The sequence below is a fragment of the Hordeum vulgare genome, chromosome 5H (assembly GCF_904849725.1).
Source record: "Hordeum vulgare subsp. vulgare chromosome 5H, MorexV3_pseudomolecules_assembly, whole genome shotgun sequence".
Classification (NCBI taxonomy): domain Eukaryota; kingdom Viridiplantae; phylum Streptophyta; class Magnoliopsida; order Poales; family Poaceae; genus Hordeum; species Hordeum vulgare.
The window spans coordinates 540744608-540754875 of NC_058522.1; positions in this window are offsets into that span (position 1 = coordinate 540744608).

The following is a 10268-nucleotide window of genomic DNA, read 5'->3' on the forward strand; positions in this document are numbered from 1 at the left end:
TTGTGCAACCGTTCGTATGGACCTTTAGTCCCGGTTGGTGGATCAAACTGGGGTGGTGACCCTTCGAATCACCCCTTTAGTGCCGGTTTGTCGTCCAACCCGGGACTAAAGGTCCAAATGGTTCATCCTCCCGCTTCGTTTCGAGCGATTAAAACTGCAACCGAAGGAGAGTCTCTCGCTATTCTCTGTTCTTCTCCTCTCCTCTGTTCTTCTTCTTCCTCTCCTCTTCCCCTCTCTTCTTCCATTCTTCTTCCACCATGACATATCTAGTTGGAGAGGTGCGCGCACATGGCACTACCTGGCTCACGTGCGGGTACACGAACGAGAGCAGGGTGGTGCCAAATTTTCTGTCACCGTTCCGTGAGTGGCTTGACGCCGCACCGGAGCATGAGCCGTTCATGGGGCTTGATCTGGAATTCATGCCCAACCATCAAGGTGTTGCCGTCATCCAGCTGTGTTTCAAACAACATGTCTTGATCTTCCAATGGGAGAGGTAAGTTTTGTGTCTTTCTTTGATCCAAGGTTATGGAAATTGCAAGTATTGATCTTCTCTAGGTTCCGTTTGATAGCAATAAGGAGTTTCTTTATATGTTCCATTTGATAGAAAAATGAAAATTGCATAGGATAGCAATATGTGTTACAACATTGGATATATTGATCTCCCTAGGTTCCATTAGATAGTGATACGTCCATTTTGCATCATGCCTTCATGTTGATATTTATTGCTTTATGGGCTGTTATATTACTTTGTGGTACCATATTTATGCCCTTTCTCACTTATTTTGCAAGGTTTATTTGAAGAGGGAGAATTCAGGCACCTGGAATCCTGGACTAGAAAAGGAGCAAATCTTAGTCCACTATTCTGGACACCTCCAAATGCCCTGAAAAGTTACGTGGATTTTTTTCGGATTACATAAAAAATACTGGGCGAAAGAAGTACTGGAGGGGGCTGCCAGGGCGCCACAAGCCCTGCCACCACCACCCCCTGGTGGCAGAGTGGGGGCTTGTGGGCTCCCTGAGGGCCCACTAGCCCCCCTCTTTTGCTATATGAAGGGTTTTGGTCCAGAAAAAATCATTCGGGAGCTTTTTCATGGTTTCGCCGCCGCCACGAGTCGGAACTTGAGCAGATCCAATCTAGAGCTCCGGCAGGACGATCCTGCCGGGGAAACTTCCCTCCCGGAGGGGGAAATCGTCGCCATCGTCATCACCAACACTCCTGTCGTCGGAGGGGAGGCATATTCATCAACATCTTCATCAGCACCATCTCCTCTCCAATCCCTAGTTCATCTCTTGTAACCAATCTTCGTCTCACGACTCCGATTGGTACTTGTAAGGTTGCTAGTAGTGTTGATTACTCTTTGTAGTTGATGCTTGTTGGATTAGTTGGTGGAAGAGTTTATGTTCAGATCCTTGATGCTATTCATTGCACCTCTGATCATGATTATGATTATGTTTTGTGAGTAGTTACTTTTGTTCCTGAGGACATGGGATAAGGTATGCTGATAATAGTCATGTGAATTTGATATTCGTTCGGTATTTTGATATGTTGTATGTTGTTTTTCCTCTAGTGGTGTTATGTGAACGTCGACTACATAACACTTCACCATATTTGGGCCTAGAGGAAGGCATTGGGGAGTAGTAAGTAGATGATGGGTTGCTGAAGTGACAGAAGCTTAAACCCCAGTCTATGCGTTGCTTCGTGAGGGGCTCATTTGGATCCACTAGTTTAATGCTATGGTTAGACTTTGTCTTAATTCTTCTTTTGTAGTTGCGGATGCTTGCGAGAGAGGTTAATCATAAGTGGGATGCTTTTCCAAGTAAGGGCAGTACCCAAGGGCCGGTCCACCCACATATCAAACTATCAAAGTAACGAACGCGAATCATATGAACATGATGAAACTAGCATAACAGAAATTCCCGTGTGTCCTCGGGAGCGTTTTTCCTCCTATAAGACTTTGTTCAGGCTTGTCCCTTACTGCAAAAGGGATTGGGCCACTTGCTGCACCGTTGATACTACTTGTTACTTGTTACTTTTTGCTTGCTACGTTTCACCTCGCTACACAATCACTTGTTACCACTACTTTTAGTGCTTGCAGTTATTACCTTGCTGAAATCCATTTATCAGAGCCTTCTGCTCCTCGTTGGGTTTGACAATCTTACTTATCGAAAGGACTACGATTGATCCCCTATACTTGTGGGTCATCAAGACTTTTTCTGGCGCCGTTGTCGGGGAGTGAAGCACCGTTGGTAAGTGGAAATTGGTAAGGAAACATTTATATATTGTGCTGAAATTTATTGTCACTTGTCACTATGGAAACTGTTCCTTTGAGGAGTTTGTTCGGGGTATCTTCACCACGAACGGAAGCACGAGGAGTTTTTCCTCAACCTGAGGTACCTACTGAAAATATCTTTTATGAAATTCCTTCGGGTATGCTTGAGAAACTGCTGGCTAATCCTATCACAGAAGATGGATCTTCACATCCAGACTTGCATCTAATCTATGTAGATGAAGTTTGTGGTTTATTTAAGCTTGCAAGTTTTCCCGAGGATGAGGTAAATAAAAAATTCTTTCCTTTATCTTTGAAGGATAAGGCGTTGACATGGTATAGGCTATGTGATGATACTGGATCATGGGGCTACAATCGGTTGAAATTGGAATTTCATCAAAAGTTCTATCATATGCATTTAGTACATCGTGATCATAACTTTATTTATAACTTTTGGCCTCGTGATATGGAAAGCATAGCTCAATCTTGGGGGAGGCTTAAATCAATGCTATATTCATGCCCCAATCATGAGCTCCAGAGAGAAATCATCACTCACAACTTTTATGCTCGACTTTCTCATGAAGATCGTACCATGCTTGACACTTCTTGTACCGGTTCTTTTATGAAGAAGGATATTGATCACAAGTGGAATTTATTGGAGAGAATCAAACGCAACTCTGAAGATTGGGAGCTAGAGGAAGGTAAGGAGTCAGGTATGAATTTCCAGTTTGATTGCGTTAAATCTTTTGTTGAGACAAACACTTTTAGAGATTTTAGCGCTAAGTATGGACTTGACTCTGAGATAGTAGCTTCTCTATGTGAATCTTTTGCTGCTCATGTTGATCTTCCCAAAGAGAAGTGGTTTAAATATCATCCTCCTGTAGAAAGCAACATAGCCAAAACCAATCTATTTGAGGAGAAAGTCATTGCTTTTAGTGATCCTGTTGTTCCTTGTGCTTACACTGAGAAACCACCATACCCTGCTAGGATAAAGGATTATTCTAAAGCTCCAAATGTGATACGTAAGGGTTACATTAGGCCACTTGCACCCCCTGAGGAGATTAGAGTTGGACCTAGTGTTGCTATTATGAAAGATCTCTTAGCCGAAGACATAGATAGGCATGTTATCAAATTCCATGAGGACTCCGCTAGAATTGCTAAACCTCACGCGAAAGACAAACACGGACCTGTAGTTGTCCTGCCCGTTGTTTCTGTCAAGATAGGAGATCACTGTTACCATGGTTTATGTGATATGGGAGCTACTGTTAGTGCAATACCCCATTCTTTATATGATAGTTATTATTGTAATTCCTGTATCAAGATAATAGTTTATTATCCATGCTATAATTGTATTGAATGAAGACTCATTTACATGTGTGGATACATAGACAAAACACCGTCCCTAGCATGCCTCTAGTTGGCTAGCCAGTTGATCGATGATAGTCAGTGTCTTCTGATTATGAACAAGGTGTTGTTGCTTGATAACTGGATCACGTCATTGGGAGAATCACGTGATGGACTAGACCCAAACTAATAGACGTAGCATGTTGATCGTGTCATTTTGTTGCTACTGTTTTCTGCGTGTCAAGTATTTATTCCTATGACCATGAGATCATATAACTCACTGACACCGGAGGAATGCTTTGTGTGTATCAAACGTCGCAACGTAACTGGGTGACTATAAAGATGCTCTACAGGTATCTCCGAAGGTGTTAGTTGAGTTAGTATGGATCAAGACTGGGATTTGTCACTCCATGTGACGGAGAGGTATCTCGGGGCCCACTCGGTAATACAACATCACACACAAGCCTTGCAAGCAATGTAACTTAGTGTAAGTTGCGGGATCTTGTATTACGGAACGAGTAAAGAGACTTGCCGGTAAACGAGATTGAAATAGGTATACGGATACTGACGATCGAATCTCGGGCAAGTAACATACCGAAGGACAAAGGGAATGACATACGGGATTATACGAATCCTTGGCACTGAGGTTCAAACGATAAAGATCTTCGTAGAATATGTAGGATCCAATATGGGCATCCAGGTCCCGCTATTGGATATTGACCGAGGAGTCTCTCGGGTCATGTCTACATAGTTCTCGAACCCGCAGGGTCTGCACACTTAAGGTTCGACGTTGTTTTATGCGTATTTGAGTTATATGGTTGGTTACCGAATGTTGTTCGGAGTCTCGGATGAGATCACGGATGTCACGAGGGTTTCCGGAATGGTCCGGAAACGAAGATTGATATATAGGATGACCTCATTTGATTACCGGAAGGTTTTCGGAGTTACCGGGAATGTACCAGGAATGACGAATGGGTTCCGGGAGTTCACCGGGGGGGGCAACCCACCCCGGGGAAGCCCATAGGCCTTGAGGGTGGCGCACCAGCCCTTAGTAGGCTGGTGGGACAGCCCAAAAGGGCCCTATTCGCATTAGAAAGAAAAACCAAAGAGAAAGAAAAAGAAAAAGAGGAGGTGGGAAGGGAAGGAAGGACTCCTACCCACCAAACCAAGTCCAACTCGGTTTGGGGGGGGAGACATTCCCCCCCCCCTTGGCTCGGCCGACCCCCTTGGGGCTCCTTGAGCCCCAAGGCAAGGTCCCCTCTCTCCCACCTATATATACGGAGGTTTTAGGGCTGATTTGAGACGACTTTTCCACGGCAGCCCGACCACATACCTCCACGGTTTTTCCTCTAGATCGCGTTTCTACGGAGCTCGGGCGGAGCCCTGCTGAGACAAGGTCATCACCAACCTCCGGAGCGCCGTCACGCTGCCGGAGAACTCTTCTACCTCTCCGTCTCTCTTGCTGTATCAAGAAGGCCGAGATCATCGTCGAGTTGTACGTGTGCTGAACGCGGAGGTGCCGTCCGTTCGGTACTAGATCGTGGGACTGATCGCGGGATTGTTCGCGGGGCGGATCGAGGGACGTGAGGACATTCCACTACATCAACCGCGTTCACGAACGCTTCTGCTGTACGGTCTACAAGGGTACGTAGATCACTCATCCCCTCTCGTAGATGGACATCACCATGATAGGTCTTCGTGCGCGTAGGAAAAATTTTGTTTCCCATGTGACGTTCCCCAACATGATGTTCTATGTGTGATCATGATGCCCTCATGTCCGTATTATGTTTTATCGACACCTTCGTCCCTAAACATGTGGACATGTTTATGGAACTTGGTTTTCGCTTGAGGACAAGCGAGGTCTAAGCTTGGGGGAGTTGATACGTCCATTTTGCATCATGCTTTCATGTTGATATTTATTGCTTTATGGGCTGTTATATTACTTTGTGGTACCATATTTATGCCTTTTCTCTCTTATTTTGCAAGGTTTATTTGAAGAGGGAGAATTCAGGCAGCTGGAATCCTGGACTGGAAAAGGAGCAAATCTTAGTCCACTATTCTGCACACCTCCAAATGCCGTGAAAAGTTACGTGGATTTTTTTGGGATTATATAAAAAATACTGGGCGAAAGAAGTACCGGAGGAGGGCTGCCAGGGCGCCACAAGCCCTGCCACCGCCACCCCCCTGGTGGCGGAGTGGGGGCTTGTGGGCTCCCTGACAGCCCACTAGCCCCCCTCTTTTGCTATATGAAGGGTTTTGGTCCAGAAAAAATCATTCGGGAGCTTTTTCGTGGTTTCGCCGCCGCCACGAGGCGGAACTTGAGCAGATCCAATCTAGAGCTCTGGCAGGACGATCCTGCCGGGGAAAGTTCCCTCCCGGAGGGGGAAATCATCGTCATCGTCATCACCAACACTCCTCTCATTGGAGGGGAGGCATCTTCATCAACATCTTCATCACCACCATCTCCTCTCCAATCCCTAGTTCATCTCTTGTAACCAATCTTCATGTCACGACTCTGATTGGTACTTGTAAGGTTGCTAGTAGTGTTGATTACTCTTTGTAGTTGATGCTAGTTGGATTACTTGGTGGAAGAGTTTATGTTCAGATCCTTGATGCTATTCATTACACCTCTGATCATGATTATCATTATGTTTTGTGAGTAGTTACTTTTGTTCCTGAGGACATGGGATAAGTCATGCTGATAATAGTGATGTGAATTTGATATTCGTTTGGTATTTTGATATGTTGTGTGTTGTATTTACTCTAGTGGTGTTATGTGAACGTCGACTACATAACACTTCACCATATTTGGGCCTAGAGGAAGGCATTGGGGAGTAGTAAGTAGATGATTGGTTGATGGAGTGACAGAAGCTTAAACCCCAGTCTATGCGTTGCTTCGTGAGGGGCTGATTTGGATCCACTAGTTTAATGCTATGGTTAGACTTTGTCTTAATTCTTCTTTTGTAGTTGCAGATGCTTGCGAGAGAGGTTAATCATAAGTGGGATGCTTGTCCAAGTAAGGGCAGTACCCAAGCGCTGGTCCACCCACATATCAAACTATCAAAGTAACGAACGCGGATCATATGAACATGATGAAACTAGCATGACAGAAATTCCCGTGTGTCCTCGGGAGCGTCTTTTGTCCTATAAGACTTTGTTCAGGCTTGTCCCTTGCTGCAAAAGGGATTGGGCTACTTGCTGCACCGTTGCTACTACTTGTTACTTGTTACTTTTTGCTTGCTATGTTTCACCTCGCTACACAATCACTTGTTACCGCTACTTTCAGTGCTTGCAGTTATCAGTTATTACCTTGTTGAAATCCGTTTATCAGAGCCTTCTGCTCCTCGTTGGGTTCGATACTCTTACTTATCGAAAGGACTACGATTGATCCCCTATACTTGTGGGTCATCAGATAGCATATATTGATCTCCCTAGGTTCCATTGGATATATTACAACATAGGCTTTCTTTGATCCAAGGATGTGAAAATTGCATGTATTGATCTTCTCTAGGTTCCATTTGATAGCAATATGGAGTTTCTTTATATGTTCCATTTGATAGCAATATGAAAATTGCATAGGATAGCAATATGTGTTACAACTTTGGATATATTGATCTCCCTAGGTTCCAATGGATAGCATATATTGATCTCCCTAGGTTCCATTGGATATATTACAACATAGGCTTTCTTTGATCCAAGGATTTGAAAATTGCATGTATTGATCTACTCTAGGTTCCATTTGATAGCAATATGAAGTTTCTTTATATGTTCCATTTGATAGCAATATGAGAATTGCATAGGATAGCAATATGCAGTTTCTTTATGGTAAATTTCTCTTTAGTTGTATTGAAACATTTTTCCTTGTTACAGCAGTATGTAACATTTGTTTATTTTAATTTGTTGATGTTGCACTAGTGACAAGCAATGTACAGAACTCATGGACTTCCTTTGCAGCGGCATACGATTCACTAGCGTTGACATAACGAACGACAAGACAAATATGAGGCGCAAATTTGGTATTGAGATACCAGCTGTGTGCCACATTGAAGTCCAAGGCCTATTCCAACTTGATTATCTAAGGACTTCGATGGCTGATATGGCTGTCGCGTTGATCGACGAGGAGTACCATGATATCAACAAGGCTTTCCCGAAGGCTCGGCACAGGAAGTGTGGGAAGACCCCACTTGACCCTATCAACCTTGAGTATGCAGCAAAAGATGCATACGTTGCATACGAGTTGTACCTCAAGATTAGGACCGTGAGATATGGTCAGCGTCACCTCGAAGAACTAGCTTTGGTACATTCTGATGCAGATTCAGATTTAGACTAGTAGTGTTCAGAATGGCGAACACTTGTATATATATATATATATATGTATATGTATGCTAGCTATTATTATGTACTGCTTGCATGTATTATTATGTACTTCTAGGACCAATTTATATATATATAGTTTCTGTTTGTGGCATTATATAGAGTTTCCAAATTTGAATGGTTATTTAGCCCTTTCTTTATTCGTCACCACTTTAGGTATTGTTGTGAACTAATTCTTTATTCATATTGGTGTAATATTTACTGTATTCAAACTTCTCCATGGTTCATACCCCCCGATACAATCCATAGATACATCGATATAAGCAAACAACACAAAGAAAACAGAATCTGTCAAAAACAGAATAGTCGGAAGTAATCTGTATAATTCAAATATTTATGTAACTCCAAAAATTATAAAAAATTAAGACAATCTAGGTAAATTGTATATGAATCTTGTGTAAAAAATTGAGATCAAAGGCACGTTCCAGTGAATTTTAAAAATTCCAGCACTGAGGTCGAAAGTTTCTGCTTTTTCAGCAAAATTAAATTTCAAACACCGTAGACCATCCCAAAGGTCTTACTTGGCGCAAACACAAAATGCTATGTGGGATAAAATGATGATGTCATGCCAACTTTCAACCTATTCAGAGTTCATTTGTAATGCTTTTCATTTTCTGGGTCATTTAGCTCAAAACAAATCAGTAAATGCATGAAAAATACCAAATGAAGTCAGAAATAGTTGAAAATTGATGATGTGGCTTTGAATGGTGCATTTTGAACACACAAAAGGTCTGGAGTTCAAATAATTCCAAAAAATGAAATCCCTTTTGTAACAGATGAGTTTTCGTATGAAACCCTCATACTTCGAAAGAGATTGTCCGATTTGTACACGAAGTGCGTTCAGTTTTTGCCGCAACCCTCTCAACTTTTTAGCACATGCTATGTGGGTGAAATGATGATACCATGCCAACTTTCAACCTATTCAGACTTCATTTGTAGTGCTTTTCAATTTCTGGGTCATTTAGCTCAAAAAAATTAATAAATACATGAAAAATACCAAATGAAGTCAGAAATAGTTGAAAATTGATGATGTGGCTTTGAATGGTGCATTTTGAACACACAAAAGGTCTGGAGTTCAAATAATTCCAAAAAATGAAATCGCTTTTGTAACAGATGAATTTTCGTATGAAATCCTGATACTTCGAAAGAGATTGTCCAATTTATACACGAAGTGCGTCCAGTTTTTGCCACAACCCTCTAAACTTTTTAGCACATGCTATGTGGGTGAAATGATGATACCATGCCAACTTTGAACCTATTCAGATTTCATTTGTAGTGCTTTTCAATTTCTGGGTCATTTAGCTCAAAAAAATCAATAAATGCATGAAAAATACCAAATGAAGTCACAAATAGTTTAAAATTGATGATGTGGTTTTGAATGGTGCATTTTGAACACACAAAAGGTCTGGAGTTCAAATAATTCCAAAAAATGAAATCCCTTTTGTAACAGATGAGTTTTCGTATGAAACCCTCATACTTCGAAAGAGATTGTCCGATTTGTACACGAAGTGCGTTCAGTTTTTGCCGCAACCCTCTCAACTTTTTAGCACATGCTATGTGGGTGAAATGATGATACCATGCCAACTTTCAACCTATTCAGACTTCATTTGTAGTGCTTTTCAATTTCTGGGTCATTTAGCTCAAAAAAATTAATAAATACATGAAAAATACCAAATGAAGTCAGAAATAGTTGAAAATTGATGATGTGGCTTTGAATGGTGCATTTTGAACACACAAAAGGTCTGGAGTTCAAATAATTCCAAAAAATGAAATCGCTTTTGTAACAGATGAATTTTCGTATGAAATCCTGATACTTCGAAAGAGATTGTCCAATTTATACACGAAGTGCGTCCAGTTTTTGCCACAACCCTCTAAACTTTTTAGCACATGCTATGTGGGTGAAATGATGATACCATGCCAACTTTGAACCTATTCAGATTTCATTTGTAGTGCTTTTCAATTTCTGGGTCATTTAGCTCAAAAAAATCAATAAATGCATGAAAAATACCAAATGAAGTCACAAATAGTTTAAAATTGATGATGTGGTTTTGAATGGTGCATTTTGAACACACAAAAGGTCTGGAGTTCAAATAATTCCAAAAAATGAAATCCCTTTTGTAACAGATGAGTTTTCGTATGAAACCCTCATACTTCGAAAGAGATTGTCCTATTTGTACACTAAGTGCGTCCAGTTTTTGCCGCAACCCTCTCAACTTTTAGCACATGCTATGTGGGTGAAATGATGATACCATGCCAACTTTCAACCTATTCAGAGTTCATTTG